General features: G+C 44.4%; 1 long non-coding RNA gene across 1 annotated transcript in view; it reads left to right on the top strand.

Annotated features, from left to right (window-relative positions):
- The first annotated feature begins 19,697 nt into the window (after positions 1 to 19,697).
- LOC105492306 (uncharacterized) overlaps positions 19,698 to 22,129 on the top strand; it is a 32,012-nt gene continuing 29,580 nt past the window's right edge. Inside the window, exon 1 of the long non-coding RNA XR_011625121.1 lies at positions 19,698 to 19,830. This is a non-coding gene — a long non-coding RNA (uncharacterized lncRNA). The remainder of the gene's footprint in view (positions 19,831 to 22,129) is intronic.

Here is a 22,129-nt window from a genome sequence, read left to right as displayed (position 1 = left end):
GGAGACTGAGGCAGGAGAATGGTGTGAACCCGGGAGGCAGAGCGTGCAGTGAGCCGAGATCGTGCCACTGCACTCCAACCTGGGCGACAGAGCGAGACTCCATCTCAAAATAAGTAAGTCAGTAAGTAAGTAAATAAATAAAAAGGAGAACTACATTTCTTCAGCATCAAGTCATATTAGTTAATCTAAAACTTAGTTTCTTTGACAGGCCAAGCCCAGTGGCTCATGCCTGTAATCCCAGCACTTTGGGAGGCTGAGGCAGGCCTATCACTTAAGGACAGGAGTTCAAGGCCAGCCTGGCCATCATGGAGAAACCCCATCTCTACTAAAAATACGAAAATTAGCCAGGTGTGGTGGTGTATGCCTGTGGTCCCAGCTACTTGGAAGGCTGAGGCTTGAGAATCACTTGTACCCTGGAGGCAGAGGTTGCAGTGAGCTGAGATCGAGCCACTGCACTGCAGCCTGGGAGACAGAGTAAGACTCTGTCTCAAAAATAAACAATACAGTAAAATTAAAATAAAATTAATTTCTTTGATGGTTCTTTATGGCAGCCTCCTCATGATGGAAGTCTTCCTGGGCTCTGATTTTAAATCCTTACCCTTTTATTATAAGGCAAGATTCATTATCTTTTATTGGTGTGGTTTAAATACTCACAGACGAATAATGTACAGTTTTTATCCTTGTCATTGTCCTCTTCCCTAAAGTGTGGTCTTAGGAATCAATGGTTTTCTAAGAGCGAGGTGTGTCCTTATTCAACATGGTCAACTAGCCACCTGTGGCTATCGAGCCTGCAGCATCTTTGCGATGTGCCGTAAGTGTAAAATACAAACCAAGTTTGAAGTCTTAATATGAAGGAAAGAATGTAAAATATGTCATTATATTTTTATATTTGTTACATATTGATGATATTACTGGCCGGGTACAGTGGCTCACATCTGTAATCTTATCACTTTGGGAGGCCAAGGTGGGAGGATAACTTGAAGTCAGGAGTTGGAGTTGAGCCTGGGCAGCACTGTGAGACCCTGTCTCTAAAAAGTCTATGATAAAGAAAATGTATTAACTGGGCCATGGTGGGCTCCTGCGGTCCCATCTACTTAGGAGGCTGAGACAGGAAGATTGCTTGAGCCCAGGAGTGAGCTATGATCATGCCACTGCATTCTAGCCTGGATGACAGACAAAACATTGTCTCTAAACAAAACAAAACAAAAAAAGGAAAAACGAAATTATATTACTCTGGCTGTAGTGGGTTATATAAAATATATTGTTTAAATTAATTTCATCCAGAAAGAAAAAAAAGGAAAACAATTTCATCCACTTTTTTTTTTTTAACTTACTTTAATGTCACTAGTAGAAAATTTAAAATTATGTTATGTGGCTTGTATTACTTTTCCATGAGAAAGTGATGCCCAGTAAGGAAATGAAATTATAGAGCAGCTAAGTGACTTGCCCAAAGTCACGCTGTAAATATTTTGTGTTATGTGATCTGTTTATGCTTGCTTTTATTCCAATGACTGCTAATTGGCCACACATCAATGTAATTTTCTTAGTTCATTTTGTGCTGCTGTAAGAGAGTAGTTGAGACCGGGTAACTTATAAAGAATAGATATTTATTCTCTCACAGTTCTGGAGGCTGGGAAGTCCAGGATTAAGGCACTGGCAGCTTAGGGCCCTGTCTCTCTGCTGCCAAGATGGTGTCTCCAATGCTGCATCTTCTGGAGGGGAGAAACTCCAGGTCCTCACGTGGCGGAAAAGTGGAAGAGCAAACCCACGCTCACGAGCACTATTTATAGTGGCATTAGTTCATTCATGAGGGCAGAGCCTCAGGACCCAAACAACTTCCCACAGGCCCCACCTCCCAACACTGATGCACAGGGGATTCAGTTCCAACATGCATTTCGGAGGCCAGGACTGCCATGGTTTGGAGCCAAAAACAGCCAAACCATAGCAGTCATGACTTTATGCTCAACTTGGGAAGTCAGGAAGAGATCTTTGTATTTCTCCTGATGGAACAGTCATGGATGGTCCACATGATTGTGGATGATGGATTCCGTTTCAGGGTGCCACCGACGCTTTCCTTCTGTGTCTCCTGAACGCCATTGATGTATGGCCAACTTCAGGTCTGCTTGCTTTAGTACCTTTGCTCTATACAGATGTCTCAACTGGTACAGATATGCTTACATCGCCTTCTACCCTCCACTTTTCTCTCATATCTTTTGTCAGTCCTGAAAGCAGATACTAGAAGTTGTGCTTTTAAAAACATTTCAGAATTTGTATTATGTCCTAAATATGTCCAGCTAATAACGGCTAACATTTATTCAACATTATGTTAAATAGTCTATAGTGAATTATATAACTTAGTTTTCACAACAACCCAATAAGGTACATACTAGCATGACTCCATTTCATAGATGACGCTTAGAGAGGTTGCAAAATTGCCCAAGATGCACAGGCAGAAAGGGTGTTAAGCCAATATTCTAGTCCTTGCAATTGAATCCCTGCTCTTGATCATTATTATGTATTGCTTGTTCAGAGGGTGAATTGCTTAATGAGTCCTCTATTCGCAGTAGAAATTTTATGCAAAGATTAAGTACCTATATCCCAAAACATCTCTGCAAAACCCATTAAGCCTAACTACTCACAAATTGCACAGAAATCACACAACATACACCATCTTGAAGGTGTTAGAATCAATGCTTGGGGCTTATGGGCATTTCTTTTTCTTTACTTTTTTTTTTTTTTTTTTTTGAGATGAAGTTTCGCTCTTGTTGCCCAGGCTGGAGTGCAATGGCATGATCTCAGCTCACTGCAACCTCTGCCTCCCAGGTTCAAGTGATTCTCCTGCCTCAGCCTCCCGAGTAGCTGGGATTACAGGCATGTGCCACCATACCCAGCTAATTTTTTGTATTTTTAGTAGAGATGGGGTTTCTCCATGTTGATCAGGTTGGTCTCGAACTCCTGACCTCAGGTGATCTACCCGCCTTGGCCTCCCAAAGTGCTGGGATTACAGGCGTGAGCCACCTCACCTGGCCATGGCCATTTTTTCTTTTTCTTTTTCTTTTTCTTTTTTGAGATGGAGTCTTGCTCTGCCCAGGCTGGAGTGCAGTGGTGCAATCTCAGCTCACTGCAAACTCCACCTCCCCGGTTCATGCCATTCTCCTGCCTCAGCCTCCCGAGTAGGTGGGACTACCGGCACCCGCCACCACACCAGGCTAATTTTTTGTATTTTTAGTAGAGATGGGGTTTCACTGTGTTAGCCAGGATGGTCTCGATCTCCTGACCTCGTGATCTGACCACCTTGGCCTCCCAAAGTGCTAGGATTAGAGGCGTGAACCACTGCGCCTGGCCCCATTTCTTTAATTCATTTCAGGCTGTATTCTTTTTAGGGGAAGACGTCTGTGCTCACATCCTCCCAGAACAATAACAAACGGTTATTGTTCTTAAGTTCTAAAGTTTCTTTAATTTTTTTTTTTTTTTTTTTGAGATGGAGTCTTGCTCCGTCACCCAGTCTGGAGTGCAGTGGCCGGATCTCGGCTCACTGCAACCTCTGCCTCCTGGGTTCAAGCAACCTCTGCCTCCTGGGTTCAAGTGATTCTTCTGCCTCAGCATCCTGAGTAGCTGGGATTACAGGCGCCCACCACCACGCCTGGCTAATTTTTGTATTTTTAGTAGAGACGGGGTTTCACCGTGTTGCCCAGGCTGGTCTTAAACCCCTGACCTCAGGTGATCTGCCCTCCTCAGCCTCCCAAAGTGCTAGAATTACAGGCGTAAGACACCGCGCCTGGCCTAAAGTTTCTTTAATCTTATCTGTAATTTAAATGCTTACATAAATGAACATAATTTATATGTATGGAAAACTGGTGTTACCAGTACACCATTGGTACAAAAGTCTCAGATATCTTAGAGAATGATCAAATGTCAGAGCTGAAGGAGACTGCTGGTTCTCTGCTGCAGGGGTTAGCAGACATTTTCTTTTTTCTTTTTTTCTTTTTTTTTTTTTTTTTTTGAGACGGAGTCTTGCTCTGTCGCCCAGGCTGGAGTGCAGTGGCTCGATCTCGGCTCACTGTAAGCTCTGCCTCCCGGGTTGATACCATTCTCCTGCCTCAGCATCCCCAGTAGCTGGGACTACAGGCGCCCGCCGCCACACCTGGCTAATTTTTTGCATTTTCAGTAGAGACGGGGTTTCACCGTGTTAGCCAGGATGGTCTTGATCTCCTGACCTCGTGATCCATCCGCCTCCACCTCCCAAAGTGCTGGGATTACAGGCGTGAGCCACGCGCCCGGCCAGCACACATTTTCTATAAAGCACCGTAGAGTGAATATTTCAGACTTTGCAAGCAGTGACAAGGTCTTTGTTGCAACTGTTCAACCCTGCCACTGTAGGGTGAAAGCAGCCATAGAAAATATGTGAATGAATGGGCATGGGTATGTACCAATTAAACTTTATTTACAAAACTAAGGAGACATAGGAGACATAGCTTGCTTACCCTTATTTTAGTACAACCTTTTTTTTTTTTTGAGACGGACTTTTGCTCTTGTTGCCCAGGCTGGAGTGCGATGGCGCGATCTCAACTCACCGCAACCTCCGCCTCCCGGGTTCAAGTGATTCTCCTGCCTCAGCCTCCTGAGTAGCTAGGATTATAGGCATGCGCTATCACGCCTGGCTAATTTTGTATTTTCAGTAGAGACGGGGTTTCTCCGTGTTGGTCAGGCTGGTCTGGAACTCCCGATCTCAGGTAATCCACCCGCCTTGGCCCCCCACAGGTGTGAGCCACCGTGCCCAGCCCATACAACCCTTTTTTTATAGTTCAAGAAAGAGGACTGGATTGAACAGCTTGCCCAATTTAAGCCAAGAGCTTGTTGTAGACCAAGGTTCAGAAACCTTCCTGGCCATCAGCATTTTTTCCTACTATGTATATGAATTCACATTTAAGTTCCTCCCCCACCTCACTGTAAACATTATAAAAATTCCAAACATTCAAAAAGATGTAGAAAATAATATAAAAGCTGCATACAGCCATCACTAAGCCTGAGAGGAAAAAAAAAAAAAAACATTAAAAATAAGATTGAAGCTTCTTTTTTTTTTTTTTTTTTTTTTTTTTTTTTTTTTGGAGACGGAGTCTCGCTCTGTCGCCCAGGCTGGAGTGCAGTGGCCAGATCTCAGCTCACTGCAAGCTCCGCCTCCCGGGTTCACGCCATTCTCCTGCCTCAGCCTCCCAAGTAGCTGGGACTACAGGCGCCCGCCACCTCACCCGGCTAGTTTTTTTTGTATTTTTTAGTAGAGACGGGGTTTCGCCGTGTTAGCCAGGATGGTCTCGATCTCCTGACCTCGTGATCCGCCCGTCTCGGCCTCCCAAAGTGCTGGGATTACAGGCTTGAGCCACCGCGCCCGGCCTGAAGCTTCTTGTGTACCTCGTCCCAATCCCTGCCCTTTCCCCATCCAAGGTAACCATTATCCTGACTTGGACGTTTATTATACCCTTGCCAGCCTTCATCTTTTATAACATATATATGTCTCCTAAAACAATGTGTAATAATGTTTTAGATATATTAAATGCAAATGGCATCAAACTATATGTATCCTTCATCACCCTTTCACAACAAAATATAAAGAATGATTTTAGAGGAATCTTTTTTTCCCAAAGCAAAAAGTTAGAGACCTAAATTACTATTAGCAGGAAAATGGATAAATAACATTAGAAAAATGATCCAATTTTTCCCTAAAATTCTTGGTTGGAAAGGGATTATTTATTGAAAAGAGAATTGGCAACAAGATGTGCATAGCATATTTTTTGAATCTAAAGCTACTTGTAAAGATGTGGGGCCAAACATCTAGCTGTGTGACCTTAAGCAAGTTATACAACCACTCTGTGCCTCTATCATCGAACAGTGGAAGGAACAAGTGTATTTACTTTTTAGGGCCCTAGAAAGTAGCAAAGGAGTTAAGGCATAGAACATGCTTACAATAATGCCTAGAATACAATGTTGCTTCTAAGAGTCAGAATTTGAAGTTTAAACTTTTAATTTTTGGTGGTGGTGGTGGTGGTGTTGCTGTTGTAGAAACAAGGTCTCGATATATTGCCCAGGCTGGTCTCAAATTCCTGAGCTCAAGTGATTTTCCCGCCTTGGCTTCCCAAAGTGCTGGGATTATAGGCATGAGCCACCATGCCCAGCCTGAAGTTAAAATTTTAAGTTTCCATAAAAGGAATGAAGATAATGGAAATATACTGACTGAAACTGCAGATGTTACTTAATTAGATGGAGTTGCTAATTCTCTAGACTGAGAACCAGTATAAATTTGAAAATTACCTTGATAAATTGGGAAATTGTTGTTGAAGGAAATAGAATGGAGTAACACAAACATGGTATGTATAAAAAGAGGCCAGGTGCAGTGGCTCATGCCTATATTCCCAGCACTTTGGGAGGCTGAGGGGGGAGGATCACTTGAGCCCAGGAGTTGGAGACCAGCCTGGGCAACATAGTGAGACCCTATCTCTATAATTTAAAAAAAAATTAAAAAGTGTTAAACAGGCTCGGTGGCTCACGCCTGTAATCCCAGCACTTTGGGAGGCCAAGATGGGCGGATCACCTGAGGTCGGGAGTTTGAGACCAGCCTGACCAACATGGAGAAACCCCGTCTCTACTAAAAATACAAAATTAGCCGAGTGTGGTGGCGCATGCCTGTAATCCCAGCTACATGGGAGGCTGAGGCAGGAGAATTGCTTGAACCTGGGAAGTGGAGGTTGCAGTGAGCTGAAATCGCGCCATTGCACTCCAGCCTGGGCAACAAGAGCAAAATTCTGTCTCAAAAAAAAAAAAAAAAAAGAGTGTTAAACAAACAAAAACCTGCATTTTTTTTGAAGTATGAAGAGGTAGTGTTACAGACTGCATGTTTGTGTCCTCTCTTCTTGACCCCAACTTGTGTATTGAAACCCTAATCCCCATTGTGATGGGGACTTTGGAAGGTGGTTAGGGTCACATGAGGTCATGAGAGGGGAGCACATCACGGGATTAGTGCTCTTCTCAGTGGAGATAGGAGAGTGCTGTCTACAAACCAGAAGAGAGCCCTCGCCAGACTCCAGACCCGCCAGTGCCTTGATCTTAGACTTCCTAAGAACTGTGAGAAATAAATGTCTATTGTTTAAGTCACCCAGTCTATGGTATTTTTATTACAGCAGTCTGAGATGACTAATACAGATACTGGTAATTTCTTTCTCTTTTTTTTTGAGACAGAGTCTCGCTCTGTTGCCTGGGCTGGAGTGCAAGGGCGCGACCTTGGCTTACTGCAACTTCCGTCTCCCGGGTTCACGCGATTCTCCTGCCTCAGCCTCCCAAGCAGCTGGGATTATAGGCATACACCACCACACCTGGCTAATTTTTTTGTATTTTTAGTAGAGACGAGGGTTTCACTATGTTGGCCTGACTGGTCTCGAACTCCTGACCTCATGATCCGCCCGCCTTGGCCTCCCAAAGTGCTGGGATTACAGGCGTGAGTCACAGCGCCCGGCAGATACTGCTAATTTCAATCCACAGATCGACACTGAGAAGTATACAGCGTGGCACTCAAGAGTGAGAATCCAGGGATCCAGCTGTAGATTACAACCCAGGCTTCACCATTCACAGCCAGGATCATCTCAGGAGAGTTCCTGAACCTCTCCAAGCCTGGATCCTCCGCTGTAAAATGCAAATGATGATAGACCAACCGCAGAGGGCAGCTGTCAGCCGTTAACACAGGGCAACAAAGTTAGATGCTGCTATTACTGTTGTTGCTGAGATTATTACAAGGTACAAGTTTACTGGCAAAATGACCTGTGTGCAGAGAACTCGGTTTACTAAATGAATACTCCTCAGAAATGTAGCCATTCTGTGGGAAAAAGCCCAGCATGGTACTGAGATGCCAGAAGTACAATGGGTGCAGTTTAGGAAATCATTCTTCTTTGTGTATTCTTTCTCTAATCCACCTTACTCCAAGCCTCACTAGAAAATGCATTTTGGGGGTTTGTTTCTGCTGTTAAAAAATGTTGTAAAGAAATAGGAGGCACACAAATGTTTTAAACGATGACGGTTGGTTCTATAAGAAAGTGTTCAAGGCCTTGGGGTTGTTTGGTCAGGAGAAAAGTAGACCGAGGGGGGTTTAATGACAACCTTTAGGTAAATGACAAGTTTTAATGTGAGGAATGTGCACTAGTTTTTCATCAGTTTTGTGGAGGACCAAATTAGTGGACATAGACTTAAAAGGAGGATTTCACATCTGTAAAAGCTCCCAAAAGTCATAACGAGAAACTGCTGCAGGGAGGTGCCGAGTGGGAAGGAGAGCTGGCATCCAGAGGGCTGAAGAAAAACACACATGAAAATATGTCATTAAGATACTTTTTCTTGGTGTGGTGCAGTGGCTCACGTTTGTAATCCCAGCACTTTGGGAGGCTGAGACTGGAGGATCACTTGAGCCCGGGAGTTCAAGACCAGGCTGGGCAACATAGTGAGACCCCTGCCTTTATTTTTTTAAAAATATATATTTTTTAGGCCAGGTGTGGTGGCTCACACCTGTAATCCCAGCGCTTTGAGAGGCCAAGGCTGGCGGATCACGAGGTCAGGAAATCGAGACCATCTTGGTTAACACGGTGAAACCCCGTCTGTACTAAAATTACAAAAAAAAAAAAAAAAATTAGCTGGGTGTGGTGGGAGGCGCCTGTAGTCCCAGCTACTCGGGAGGCTGAGGCAGGAGAATGGTGTGAACCTGGGAGGTGGAGCTTGCAGTGAGCTGAGATCACGCCACTGCACTCCAGCCTGGGCGACAGAGCAAGACTCTGTCTCAAAAACAAAACAAACAAACAAAATATATAAATTTTTTAAAAAGTTATTTTTTCCTAAAATCCCTTCAGGCTGAATAGGTCATTTATTCTTTGGATCTAATTCTAGGCAAAAAAAAAAAAAAAAAAAGTAAACGTGCTCTAAAAAGTCATGCAATTTAAAAATTTTCAGTGTAAACAAAACAAACGGATCTTTCTCACTGACGTCTAGGACATTTATCAAGTTTCGCTCTTCCTGGAGCCGTTTCCTACTGGCCTCTGGTTTCTCGGTTCCATTAAAGGACTGAGGTTCCTAACTTTCTAACTATGTCTGCCCCTGGATGTTTATAACTCACCAGCTGCATTTTCTCCTTGACTGTGTTCCTCATATCCTCACTCAAGGCCACCTGTCTCCTTCCTCCAGGGTCTGAATTCCAGAAGCTGCATGTGTTTGCTTCCTCTTTTATTATTGCTACTTACAGCATCTAGAATGAAGTCATGCCCTGACGGCTTCTGTGAGGATCACCTCCTGCCACACATGGGCAGAGGTTGAAGCTTTTTACATTTTGTAATTCATATGCACACATTCCTGATAAGTATTTCCAAGATATGTTTTTGTCTGTGAAAATGTATATACTCAGGCCAGGTGCAGTGGCTCACGCCTGTAATTCCAACACTTTGGGAGGCCTAGGCAGGTGGATCACCTGAGGTCAGGAGTTCGAGACCAGCCTGGCCAACATGACAAAATCCCGTTTCTACTAAAAATACAAAAATTAGCCGGGCATGGTGGCATGAGCCTGTAATCCCAGCTACTTAGGAGACTGAGACAGGGTAATCACTTGAACCCAGAAGACAGAGGTTGCAGTGAGCCAAGATCATGCCACTGCACTCCAGCCTGGGTGACAGAGCAAAACTCTGTCAAAAAAAAAAAAAAAAAAAAAAAGAAAAAGAAAAAGAAAGAAAAGAAAGAAAAGAAAATATATGCACTCTTCTGACATGACAAAAATATAACTAAAGTTTATTCTAAAATTATAACTTTTAAGTCTGGAATAGTAGGGCATGGCATGGGATATACAAGGGTTTGGCCAACCACTGCCCATGGGTTAAATCTGGTCTTCCATCTGTTTTTGTTCAGCCTGTGGGCTAAGAATGACTTTTATATTTTCAAATATTTGAAAAACACCGAGCCTGGGAAACACAGGGAGACTCCGTCTCTACAAAAAAAAAAAAAAAAAAAAAGCCAAGGGTGGTGGCACACACCTATGGTCCCAGCTACTCGGGAGGCTGAGGAAGGAGGATTGCTTGAGCTCAGGAGGTCAAGGCTGCAGTGAGCCGTGATGGTTGAGCTGCACTCCGGCCTGGGCAACAGAGTGAGACCCAGCTTGAAAAATAAAATAAAATGAAGGAAAACCAAAAGCAGGAAGCAGCACTTCCAGTTGGTACCACATGGCAAAAGTCGGAGAAAAAGCATATAAAGAAGTGCAAGGGAAAACTCTGTCTTATTTCTGAGAAGAAGGTCGTGTGTCCAGGAGTGGAATTCACATTCGGAGAAATCAACAATAAGCCGAGTAATGGGATGGCTGGGTCCAGTGGTATTTCTGGTTCTAGATCCTTGAGGAATCGCCACACTGTCTTCCACAAAGGATGAACTAATTGATGAATAAACTAATTGATGAACTAACTAATAAATGAATAAATTGGGAAACTGAAGTGCATTTTCCAAAAAGTATGAGCAAAAGCCATTTTGAATACCAGGAACATATTGTGGGGAACAAGATTGTTTCAGGAAAACAACAACAACAACAACGAAAACCAGCTGTTTTAAACATCTAATGTGCAGAAAAACGAATTCCACCATAACCATCGTTTCACAAACTGCCAATAGCTTCCCTCGGGTTCTTTTTCCTGTAAAAACTGCCCCTCTTTATTAAAAAATCACAGTGTCTGCTTGTACGGTCTGCATTTTATTTTCATTGAACCTGAAAGCAAAAAAAAAAAAAAAAAAAAAGAAAAGAAAAAAAAGTCATCCTTTCCTTTTGAACTTTATTTTGACCAGTGTAGAAAATATTTCTACACTGATGGCATTAATCTCTTCATCATAAAACAACATGAAATGAAATGCATTTGGAAATGCAAAAAACCAGTTTCACAAGAAACAAATAAAATACTCATGCTAATCTATTTCATGTTAATTTGGGGGATGACAGTAACTGGGGGTGTGTGGTGTGTGTGCCTGAGAGAGAGAGCACTTTTAATAAATATGCTAAAGCTTTTCAGTGGAAAAACACATTTCATGCTACCATTTTATTTATTTATTTTACTATTATTATTTTTTTGAGATGGAGTTTCACTCTTATCACCCAGGGTGGAGTGCAATGGCGTGATCTTGGCTCACTGCAGCCTCCGCCTCCCCGGTTCAAGTGATTCTCCCGTCTCAGCCTCTGAGTAGCTGGGATTACAGGCGCCTGCACCATGCCCAGCTAATTTTTGTATCTTTAGTACAGAGGGGGTTTCACCATGTTGGCCTGGCTGGTCTCGAACTTCTGACCTCAAGTGATCGGCCTGCCTTGGCCTCCCAAAGTGCTGGGATTACAGGCATGAGCCCCTGCATCCCCCATGCTGCTGTTTTAAGGGAACTAAGTAAAATCTTACAGCAAATTAGGGATAGAATCAATAAAATCACCCATTTAATGTAAACTGTCGGATTAGCAAACTGACTTTTGAGATGCTTGGTTTTCCTTATTTTTGTTCTTTAGGTAAATGTTCTTCTAATTGTCTTTGACGTTGTCTTTCTCTTTTGATTGTATGCATGGTGGCTAACGACTCATTACTGCAGCTGAAACCCAGGGAATTCAATGGCTTTGTAAGCACCTCCTGGGAGGAAGATTACTTGGACAAACAGCTATGAAAATAGTTTGACTTACTCATCTGAATGAAAATAAAATAAGAATTATTTTCGTTCTATGTGTGTTTGTGTCCTTTTGGCCAATGGCTGCTTCGCCAGTTCTCCTAGTAAATGTCAAGTACCATTCATTCAGAGTAGTGAGCACGCACTGTTGGCCTTGATGCTAATTTCTCACAGCCTGGAGAAGTTATAATAAGCAGATGATGGAATGCTTATACTAGGGTCTGTGTTGTTACTATTGACCTTGCTGTACACGTTCTCTAATATACATTTCCCCCAAATTCATCAAGTGGGACAATACCTTCTTCTCTTAGGGAAAAAGCCCCACGAGGACGGAGTCAAAGGTCTCCCCTCACTAGGACCAATGGAGACTGCAGATCTCCAGCAGATTCCAGAGCATCCACTGTAGTCACAGCACCTTCTGTATGCGAAGCCTTTGAGAAACAGAAGACGGTGACTTGAGGAGGTTGACTTTTGAAAAAGTGAACTGGCAGGGGCCAGCGCAGCTGATCGAATTACTCTCTCCCCTTCCTTCCTTTCTTCCTTCCTTCCTTCCTTCCTTCCTTCCTTCCTTCCTTCCTTCCTTCCTTCCTTCCTTCCTTCCTTCCTTCCTTCCTTCCCTCCCTCCCTCCCTCCCTCCCTCCCTCCCTCCTTCCTTCCTTCCTTCCTTCCTCCCCTCCTCTCCCCTTCTTTCCCTTCCCCTCCCCTCCCCTCCCCTCCCCTCCCCTCCTCTCCTTTCCTTTCTTCCTTTCTCCCTTCCCTTCCCTTCCCTTCCCTTCTCTCCTTTCTCTCTCCTTCCCTTCCTTCCTGCCTTCCTGCCTTCCTGCCTTCCTTGCTTCTCTTTCATTTCACTCTGTCACCCAGGCTGGAGTGCAGTGGTGCAATGTCCACTCACTACAACCTCTACTTCCCGGGTTGAAGCCATTCTTCTGCCTCAGCCTCCCAAGTAGCTGGGATTACAGGCGCCCACCACCACGCCTGGCTAATTTTTGTGTTTTTAGTAGAGATGGGGTTTCACCATGTTGGCCAGGCTGGTCTCGAACTCCTGACTTCAAGTGATCTGCCCACTCCAGCCTTCCAAAGTGCTGGGATTACAGGCCTGAACCACTGGGTCCGGCGACCTAATTACTCATTTGGGGAGATTTTTCGCACTTTCCTCTGGGCTGCTGGGACTCCGACAGCCACTAGAGGACTTCCAATTTGTTGGACAAACAGAGAGCATAGGAAGGACCCGTGTCTCACTCCTTTTTAATCTATCTGCATTTCCCCGGGTTTTAGTCGATTCTTTGTAGCCAGCCACAAGATCATCCATCCATGTATGAACTCATTCATTACTGCGAGCCCAAGAAGGAAGTATGCAGTTGTATTCATTTCAGAAAGCACTTGTCATGCAAGTGTGAAAGGCTTTGTCCTGGGTTCTGAATGTAAATGTGGAGTGTGTGCTGGCTGCAGCCCCCTCAGAGACCACATGTGTTGCTCATAAGCACAGATGCAGATGGCAGAGGCCTCTCAACTCTCAACTTGGCTCTAAGGAAAAGCACTTTTGACCTGATTCATAACACCGCCACGCTGAGTTCGGAAGCCCCAATTTGAGGACGCAACTTTTAGTTGAAGGGCATCCTTGCTGCATACGTGCTCAAACTTGATATTCCAGACACGATGACACAAAATGCACCCACGTGGGGGCTGCACGCGTCCTGTATGCTGTCACCGCCAGGCTCAGCCTGTCAAGTTGCTCTTTTACAGTGGAACACTTCCTAAAGTTAAGCAGGGATGGAGAGGTCATCTTTTAGCCGGTTGAGACAGTTATTACCCAATTCGCTCTTTTGCTTTCTTCTAGCCATTATCATAGTAGATATAAGTGAACTAAGAAAATTGGCAGAGTGCACTGGGATTCTTGTGACTTAACGTTAAGTTTTGGCTCTAGCAGTCTTCTTTCAGAACTCTGGGTAGGTCAAAAGGTTTCTTATGTCTCAGTTTATCTGGAGGAAAAGTATGAATTTCCTTCTGGTGTAGACTCATCAGTATTACAAAACAGGCCAATTCCAGATCCACCAGAAGCAACTCTAACTTATGGATGCCTAGCTAAAGCCCAGCCCATACATCTAAATGGGCGGTGGAGATGGAGGTGGCAAGGATGGGTGTAGCGGATTCCAGCCTTCATCTGCCCTCAGTGCCCTGCAGCCTCAAACTCCTGGGCTCAAGTGATCCTCTTGCCTTGGCCTCCTGAGTAGCTGGGACTACAGGCGTGTGTTACCTTGCCCAGTTTTAACATTTTTGTAGAGATGGTGTCTCTCTATGTTGCCCAGGCTGGTCTCAAACTCCTGGCCTCAAGTAGTCTTCTGACCTCAGCCTCCCATAGTGGTGGGAGTACAGGCATGAGCCACCATGCCCTGTCTAACCACCTTTGTTTTTCTATTCTAATCGCCCCCAAATTTATTGACACACAGAAATATTTCCAAGTTGTGCTCAGGGCTTCTTTAGGTAGAGTAGCCAACTGTCTGTATTTGCCTAGAATGCTCTGGTTTTATTACTACAAGTCCTACATCCCAGGAATGCCCTTAGCACTGAGAATATCAACGTGGTCAGTCATTATACTCTTATTCCCAAGAGAAACACTGCGCACAACATAGTTCTGTAGTCAAAGAATCTTAGAAACTGCTTCCTCTTGTTTTCATTAAAAAAAAAATTTGTGGTTAAAAAAACACATAACTTAGAATGTACCATCTTAATTATAGTCATGTGCTGCATAGTGACATTTTGGTCAGTAGTGGGCCTCATACATCATGGTGTTCCTGTAAGATTATAATATCATATATTTATATTTTCTTTGTTTAGATATGTTAGATATATAGAAGTTTACCATTGTATTACAGTTCCCTATAGTCTTCAGTACCGTAACCTGTTGTACAGGTTTGTAGCCTAGGAGAAATAGGCTCTACCATGTAGCCTAGGTGTGTAGCAAGCTATAGTGTCTGGGTTTGTGTGAGTACACTCTCTGATGTTAACACAATGAAGAAATAGCCTAACAATGCACTTCTCCAAATGTATCCTCATCATTAAGCAAAACAACTGTTTCTTTTTTCTTTCTTTTTTTTTTTTTTTTTTTTTTTTGAGACAGGGTCTTGTTCTGTCACCCAGGCTGGAGTGCAGTTGTGCAATCTTGGCTCACTGCAACCTCTGTCTCCAAGGTTCAAGCAATTCTCCTGCCTCAGCCTCCCAAGTAGCTGGGACTATAGGCACATGCCACCATGCCCGGCTAATTTTTGTATTTTTAGTAGAGATAGGGTTTTGCCATGTTGTCCAGGCTGGTCTCGAACTTCTAGCCTCAAGTGATCTGCCCACCTCAGCCTCCCAAAGTGTTGGTATTACAGGCGTGAGTCACTGCACCTGGCCCATGACTATGTTTCTAAGTGTGCAGTTCAGTGGTATTAAGTATGCTTGCATTATGGTTTTTGTCTTTTTGAGATATAAAAGGCATAATAATATATTGAAGTATTTAATAAGCTTCTCAGTGAAGAAACTTGTTAAAACTTACTCTTTCCCAAACTTCTGTGGTCATGGAGCCTTCGGGCAATACCTCTTAACACTGCCGAACACAACTTGACCATAATGCTTGTACGGTGACCCTTTTTTATCTTGCTCAGTAATAAAAGTATTGGACAGTATTTTCCATTAAGCAAGTTTCTGCTTTCTGGAAGTATCTATAGACTTTCCCAAATTCACTCCAAGAGTTGAGAGAGAGAGAGGATCGCTTGAGCCCAGGAGTTCGAGACCAGCCTGATATCCAGAGGTTTAACTAAGAACATGTTTTTTCCTTAGTAAAAAGGTGTTACGAGTGATGGTTAGAGGTACCAGAGTTGTCTATGGGTTGAATAGGGTTTTATGCTTTGGCCTAGGAAGCTTCTCTCTGCAAAATTACCAGCTGCTTAGGAAAAACAGCTGGTACCTCTGGAGTCTGCATAGTGATAGGGACACGGTAGGCATTCAAGGTATTTTTACTGAGCTGAACTAAAGTTTATTTATACTGCTGCTTCCATTGAGGTAGCGAATTTTTTGTTCATTTGTTTTTACTTTATTTTAATTTTTTGAGACAGGGTCTTGCTCTGTTGCTTAGGGTGGAATGCAGTGATGCGATCATAGCTCACTGCAGCCTCGATCTCCCAGCCTCGATCCATCTTCTCGTCTCAGCCTCCTGATTAGCTGGGACTACAAGTACACGCCCTCATGCCTTGCTAATTTTTTATGTTTAGTAGAGACGAGGTCTTGTTATGTTACTCAGGCTGGTCTAGAACTCCTGAGCTCCAGTGATCGTCCTACCTCAGCCCCCCAAAGTGATGGAATTATAGGCATGAGCTATATTGCACATGGCCGGTAATGAATTATGAATTACATATATGATACACTTCGTTCAAAAACTGGAGACTACTTGTATTTATATTTAAAAGTTGCCTGTGATTAAAAAATTTTAAGGGTGGAATTAATAGTTTAAGCCATCTTTTAAAGTTTCCCACCAAAATAGCTTTCTTTGCGATGATAGCTCTATTTCTGAGAAAGAGCACAACTGCTGAATTCCAGATGTCAGAACATGGCATGGACTCCAAAAATGGCAGCCAGAGCTACCCTATGAGTTGGCAGTTCTCACAGAGAAGTTACCTTGGAGAAGTTAAAAGTGGATGCAGATGAAGATAACGTTGTGTATTCCAGTTAACATCACAATGGAGGCCAGAATCTACCTCACCCAAATCCTGGGCTGATGAGCTCTTATCACAGTTTATCTCCGTGTTCTTCAGAATAGTCTTCCCTGGAGAAAACATAAAGTAAGGATTCAATTCCAAGGTCAAATGAGTTAGCACAAACTCTTTTCCCTTCCTCCTTCAATATCTAGTAAACTGGTATTATATTTTCTTTTATTTCTTTTATTTATTTATTTATTTATTTATTTAAATTTATTTTGAGACAGAGTCTCACTCTATCACCCAGGCTGGAGTGCAGTGGTGCAATCTCGGCTCACTGCAACCTCCGCCTCCCGGGTTCAAGTGATTCTCCTGCCTCAGCCTCCCAAGTAGCTGGGATTGTAGGTGTGCGCCACCACGCCCAGCTAATTTTTGTATTTTTAGTAGTGACAGAGTTTCATCATGTTGTCCAGGCTGATCTCGAACTCCTAGCCTCAAGTGATCCATCTGCCTCGGCCTCCCAAAGTGCTGGGATTACAGGCATGAGCCACTGCACCTGGCATACATACATATATACACACACACACACACACAATATATGTATATATGTATCTTATATACATATATATATGTATGTATATATTGGAGCCAGGGTTTTACTCTGTTGCCCAGGCTAGAGTATGGTGGTGTGATCATAGTTCACTGCAGTCTCAAACTCCTAGGCTCAAGTAGTCCTCCCACTTCAGCCTCCTGGAGCAGCTGGGACTACAAACACGTGCCATCACACCTGGCTAATTTTTTGTAAAGACGGGGTTTTGCCATGTTGCACAGGCTGGTCTCGAACTCCTGGGCTCAAGCGATCCTCCTGCCTCAGCCTCCCAAAGTGTTGGGATTACAGGCGTGAGTCACCGCGCCCGGCCAGTAGGATATTTTTTATAAACAAATGTTGCAGCGTCAGATCAGATTTCTGAAACTGTCCTTATTCGGCAGTGACACCATGTGTAGCTCCTCAGATCTCTGTGATGATGAAATAAAGGATGTGTCTTGGGGAGTGTTTTTGGGGATTTACATCATAAAGGAGAAGGGAAGGAGCAGGATGAAGTAAGGGAGAGAAGCTGAGCTGTGGCACAGTCCTGATAAAGGCCTCAGCCAGGACCTCAGGAGCTCTGAAGGCGGGATGGCCTTGCAAAGCTGACTCACTGTGGCCTGGGACCCCCGTGGAGGTCAGCCGTGGAATGCAGACATCTGGAGATGGGTCTGTGACTCTGAGTGAAGAGGCTCCTTTCAGTCCTTGTAGGGGATGGACACTGCGGCTCTGCTAGCAGGCAGCTTTCATTCCTGAGGGGGAGTCTGCAGAGCAGTGCAGGGCTGTCTTTCCAGGACTCTTGGTTCTTTCTGGGCAGGAGAGTATTAGTTCGAACTGTTCTACACTGACTTCTGTGGTGCCTCAAAGAGCACAAAGCGAGCCCAGTTCAGAAGTTGCTACATAGCAGATTCCTTTTCAAAATGAACACTGCACAGATAGTAACAATCTTTTAATGCCCACCTGCTGGAGGCTAATTCAGTTTACTTTGATAAAGGCGGGAGGGGAGGAGAGGGAGGAAGAGGAGGAGGAGAATGAAGACAGAGATTTTGATAGAAACAGAGGCCTGAATTTTTAAAAAGGCAGTGCTGCCAGACGATGGGCATGGATGATTACATTGCACATTTTCACACAACTGTATACTGTGCATAAGTCGTTTTAAGTATTGCATGATGTAAGTATAAAGTTGGCCCCTGTTTGGGGAAAGTCCTTGGAGCGCTTAATGCCAGAGACAGCCTGGAATAGTGGTCCGTGGCTGCCTGACCTCCAGAGCAACTGCCCCGCTCAATTTCTCCAATTCCATGACACCTGGGCTGCATGGCTGTGGGTGCTGGGTTCTCGGCGTCATGCCAGAAGCTGCACCAGAAGCGGTTTGGAGCTTTTCACTCTGAGGCACTGCTCAAGATGCACAATCCCTGGTTGCTGTTTCTCCCCCTTTACTACGTTGTCCTGTTTGGTTCGTCCAGAACCTCCTGTCCTTTTTATTGTAAAGTCTTTCCCTATATCTCCAACCCACTGTAGACTGGTCACCTGTCCTCATGTAGGGACAGTTTATTTTTAAAAACTTAGAACCATTCTAATGGGGGCAGCTATTTCTCCTGCATATCCTAAATCTGGAAGGAGGAGTCAGCATTGCCCTTGGTCTCCCTTCCTGTGCCTAGACATTACTTTACATCCCTTGTGTAAAATCCTCTTTGTTTGGGTCATGTCATCTGCCTCATCTACCCAGCACCCCTGTGGAACCACCTTGTTGGTTCATGGTCTCTTTCTCTAGGTCACCACCTATGACATCTGGGCTCAATTTGACGTCCATGTAGACAATCCCAAACACAGCGGCCTCTAACGCTGTTTTATCTTAGAACCAATAGCATTTACCGGCCGGAGTGGTGGCTCACGCCTGTCATCCCAGCACTTTGGGAGGCCGAGGCAGGCGGATCATGAGGTCAGGAGATTGAGACCATCATGGCTAACACGGTGAAACCCCGTCTCTACTAAAAATATAAAACAATTAGCCGGGCATGGTAGCAGGCGCCTGTAGTCCCAGCTACTTTGGAGGCTGAGGCAAGAGAATGGCGTGAACCCGGGAGGCAGAGCTTGCAGTGAGCCGAGATCACCCCACTGCACTCCAGCCTGGGCGACAGAGTAAGACTCTGTCTCCAAACAAACAAACAAACAAACAAACAAAAAACCAATAACATTTACACCAATGACATTTACCTCTTCTGCGCTTAAGCATCCTGTTCTCTTTTTTTTTTTTTTTTTTTTTTTGAGAAGGAGTCTCGCTCTGTCGCCCAGGCTGGAGTGCAGTGGCCGGATCTCAGCTCACTGCAAGCTCCGCCTCCCGGGTTTACGCCATTCTCCTGCCTCAGCCTCCCGAGTAGCTGGGACTACAGGCGCCCACCACCTCGCCCGGCTAGATTTTTGTATTTTTAGTAGAGACGGGGTTTCACCATATTAGCCAGGATGGTCTCGATCTCCTGACCTCGTGATCCGCCCGTCTCGGCCTCCCAAAGTGCTGGGATTACAGGCTTGAGCCACCGCGCCCGGCCCTGTTCTCTTTTTAATACTCTTTCAGCCCCCAAACAGATTCACCTCTGAAAACTTCGGCAACAACCACCTACTGTCGTGGCTGGAGCCCCCCAAAAACCAGACCCTGAAGAAGGACTCCAATACAAGTCGTTTCTTTGGGAGCTAATCCCAGCGTTGGGGTGGAGGACTGAGACAAGGAAGGGAAAGAAGCTAATAAAGAGTCCAATGGCAAGCAAGTGCCCACCATGGGCAAATGGAGCCATTCCCACCGGGGAACTCTGGGAGGCAGCAAGAACATCCCACCGGGGGAAGGCCAAGGAGCTGCGTGAGACAGTCACTGATTCCTGACAGGTATTGGCTGGGGGTTGCTTCTAGGGGGCATCCAGTGCCCAGCACTTCTTGCCTGGAATGGTGTTAAGGCAAAAGCAGATGGCCAGGCATGGTAGCTCATGCCTGTACTCCCAGCACTTTGGGAGGCTGAGGCGGGTGGATCGCCTGAGGTCAGGAGCTCAAGACCAGCCTGGCCAACATGGTGAAACCCCATTTCTACTAAAAATATAAAAATTAGCTGGACTTGGTGGCAGACGCCTGTAATCCCAGCTACTTGGGAGGCTGAGGCAGGAGAATCGCTTGAACCTGGGAGGCAGAGGTTACAGTGAGCCGAGATGGTGCCATTGCACTCCAGCCTGGGCAACAAGAGTGAGACTTTGTCTCAAAAAACAAACAAACAAACAAAAAACCAAAACCCAACCCCCTCTCCCCACCCAAAAAAAAAGCAGGTGACAGTCTGGCCAGGGTAGAGGGCACAGAAGTAGAGGCTGCCATGCAGGTATCAGGGCACATTGACAGCATCCACTTCACCTGTCAATTCAGCTTTCTTAACCTGCCTTCTGCCTTCCCCTAAACATGCTTTTTGTCTTTATCGTGGTCTCTAATCCCTTGACTTATCTATTTGCAGCTAATTATCAGCCTCCTGGGGACAATTCCTTCCATATGGAGCCTGGATCTCAGAGACAATTACAACCTCTTCCTCTCAGGATACTCAACTTCATTGTCTCCTTGTGTCTTTTATTTTTTCCTTTTTTCTTTTTTAACCACAGTTTGGTGTTTCCCAACCAAGTTCAGACTATGATAACTAGGAAGAATTGCCCACCCAGGCAAACGGGTGCCACTGAAAATTAATGGAAATCTCTCTCCTCGGTTTATTTATTTATTTATTTTGCATTCTTTTTGGCCGGGTCTTCTTTTAGTAACTCTCAGCTACATGTCCATGTCCCCCTCCTCAAATCACCTCCCTGCTTTTACTGCTTTTATTCACAGTCGATGACTCAGCCAATCCGGATCCAGATAGAATCGTCTACACTCACTGTCTCATTCTTCAGCTTGACTCAGTGTGACTTTTGGCTCCATTACTCTTCCATGTCAACCCAATGGACTTTTCTGCTCTCATCTTTCTTCTTAGCAACTTTCTTGGACACGTTCTCTTTCTGGAAATTTCTTGCCCCTCATCTTCTGGCCCTAAAGCTATCTTAGTTTTACTTCTTACCTTTCTGGCCATTTCTTCTTTCTTTTTGCAGTTTCATCATCTTCTATCTAGCCACTGAATCTTTGATCTACCCAAGAGTCTGTCTTGGGACCTCTCCTTTCCTCCGTGTTCTGCCCATAAACAATCTTATTCTATCTATACCTACTCTTCATATCGATAATTTGAACTTCTCCGTTGAGATCCAGTCTTACCTGGCCAACTGTCTACTTGATATCTACTCTTGGATGTCTCAAAGACACATTAAAGTCAATATAGCTAGAAGTAAATGCATGATCTTCCTTCCAAATCCAGCCTACTTCCAGTATACTTCATCCTGGTAATCTACCCAATTTGGGGCAGATCGTAAATGTCGGGGGGCAGACTCAACATTTCTTTACCTTACCCTTACTGCATTTCAATAATATCTTTCGAAATATCTTTTTAAGTTATCTTCTCTTTCGATTCTCACCACTGTCACCTTTTCCAAGCTATAGTCATCTCTTTCCAGGGTTACCGAAATAGCCTCACTCACCTATTTTGTCCCCTCTGGATTCCTCTGGTCCATTCTCCAGGCTGTGGCTAAAGTCTACTTTCTGAAAATGTATAAAATACAAATGTGATCACATGAGCTCAGCCCCCTACCCTTTTTAAAACTCATCAATGACTTCCTAGTGCTTTACTATTAAGATTAACTTTTATGGGATGTCCTGTAAGATCCTACCTTGTCTGGTTCTACTAACTTCTCCAGGTTGATCTTTCGTCACTCTCCACCTCACTCTTTTGCTCTGGTCACACTGACTGTCTTTTGATCCAAGGACTTCCAGTACTCCCTGCTTCCACAGGGCCTTTGCATATACCAAGCCCTCTTCCTGTCTTTCTCTACTCGTTGACTCCAACCTGTGAATTGAAATTATGCCACTTCATCAATGACAAGTTCTCTGTGTGCCAATAAGGGTTTGACTTGTGCTGAAAAGAGTTTATAGTGGGGGGAATTGACCTATTCAGAGAGGAAAGCTTTGCTGACACCTGAGTAGGCCAATTCTTTTTACTATAAACTCTTATCAAACCATGTAATTTGACATAGCACCTATCACAGTTGCAATTTTGCATTTACTTGTACAGGCA

This window comes from Macaca nemestrina, chromosome 6 (assembly GCF_043159975.1).
Source record: "Macaca nemestrina isolate mMacNem1 chromosome 6, mMacNem.hap1, whole genome shotgun sequence".
In the NCBI taxonomy this organism is placed as follows: Eukaryota; Metazoa; Chordata; class Mammalia; order Primates; family Cercopithecidae; genus Macaca; species Macaca nemestrina.
The sequence above is the reverse complement of the archived record's forward strand: the minus strand, read 5'-3'. Positions and strand labels throughout refer to the sequence as shown.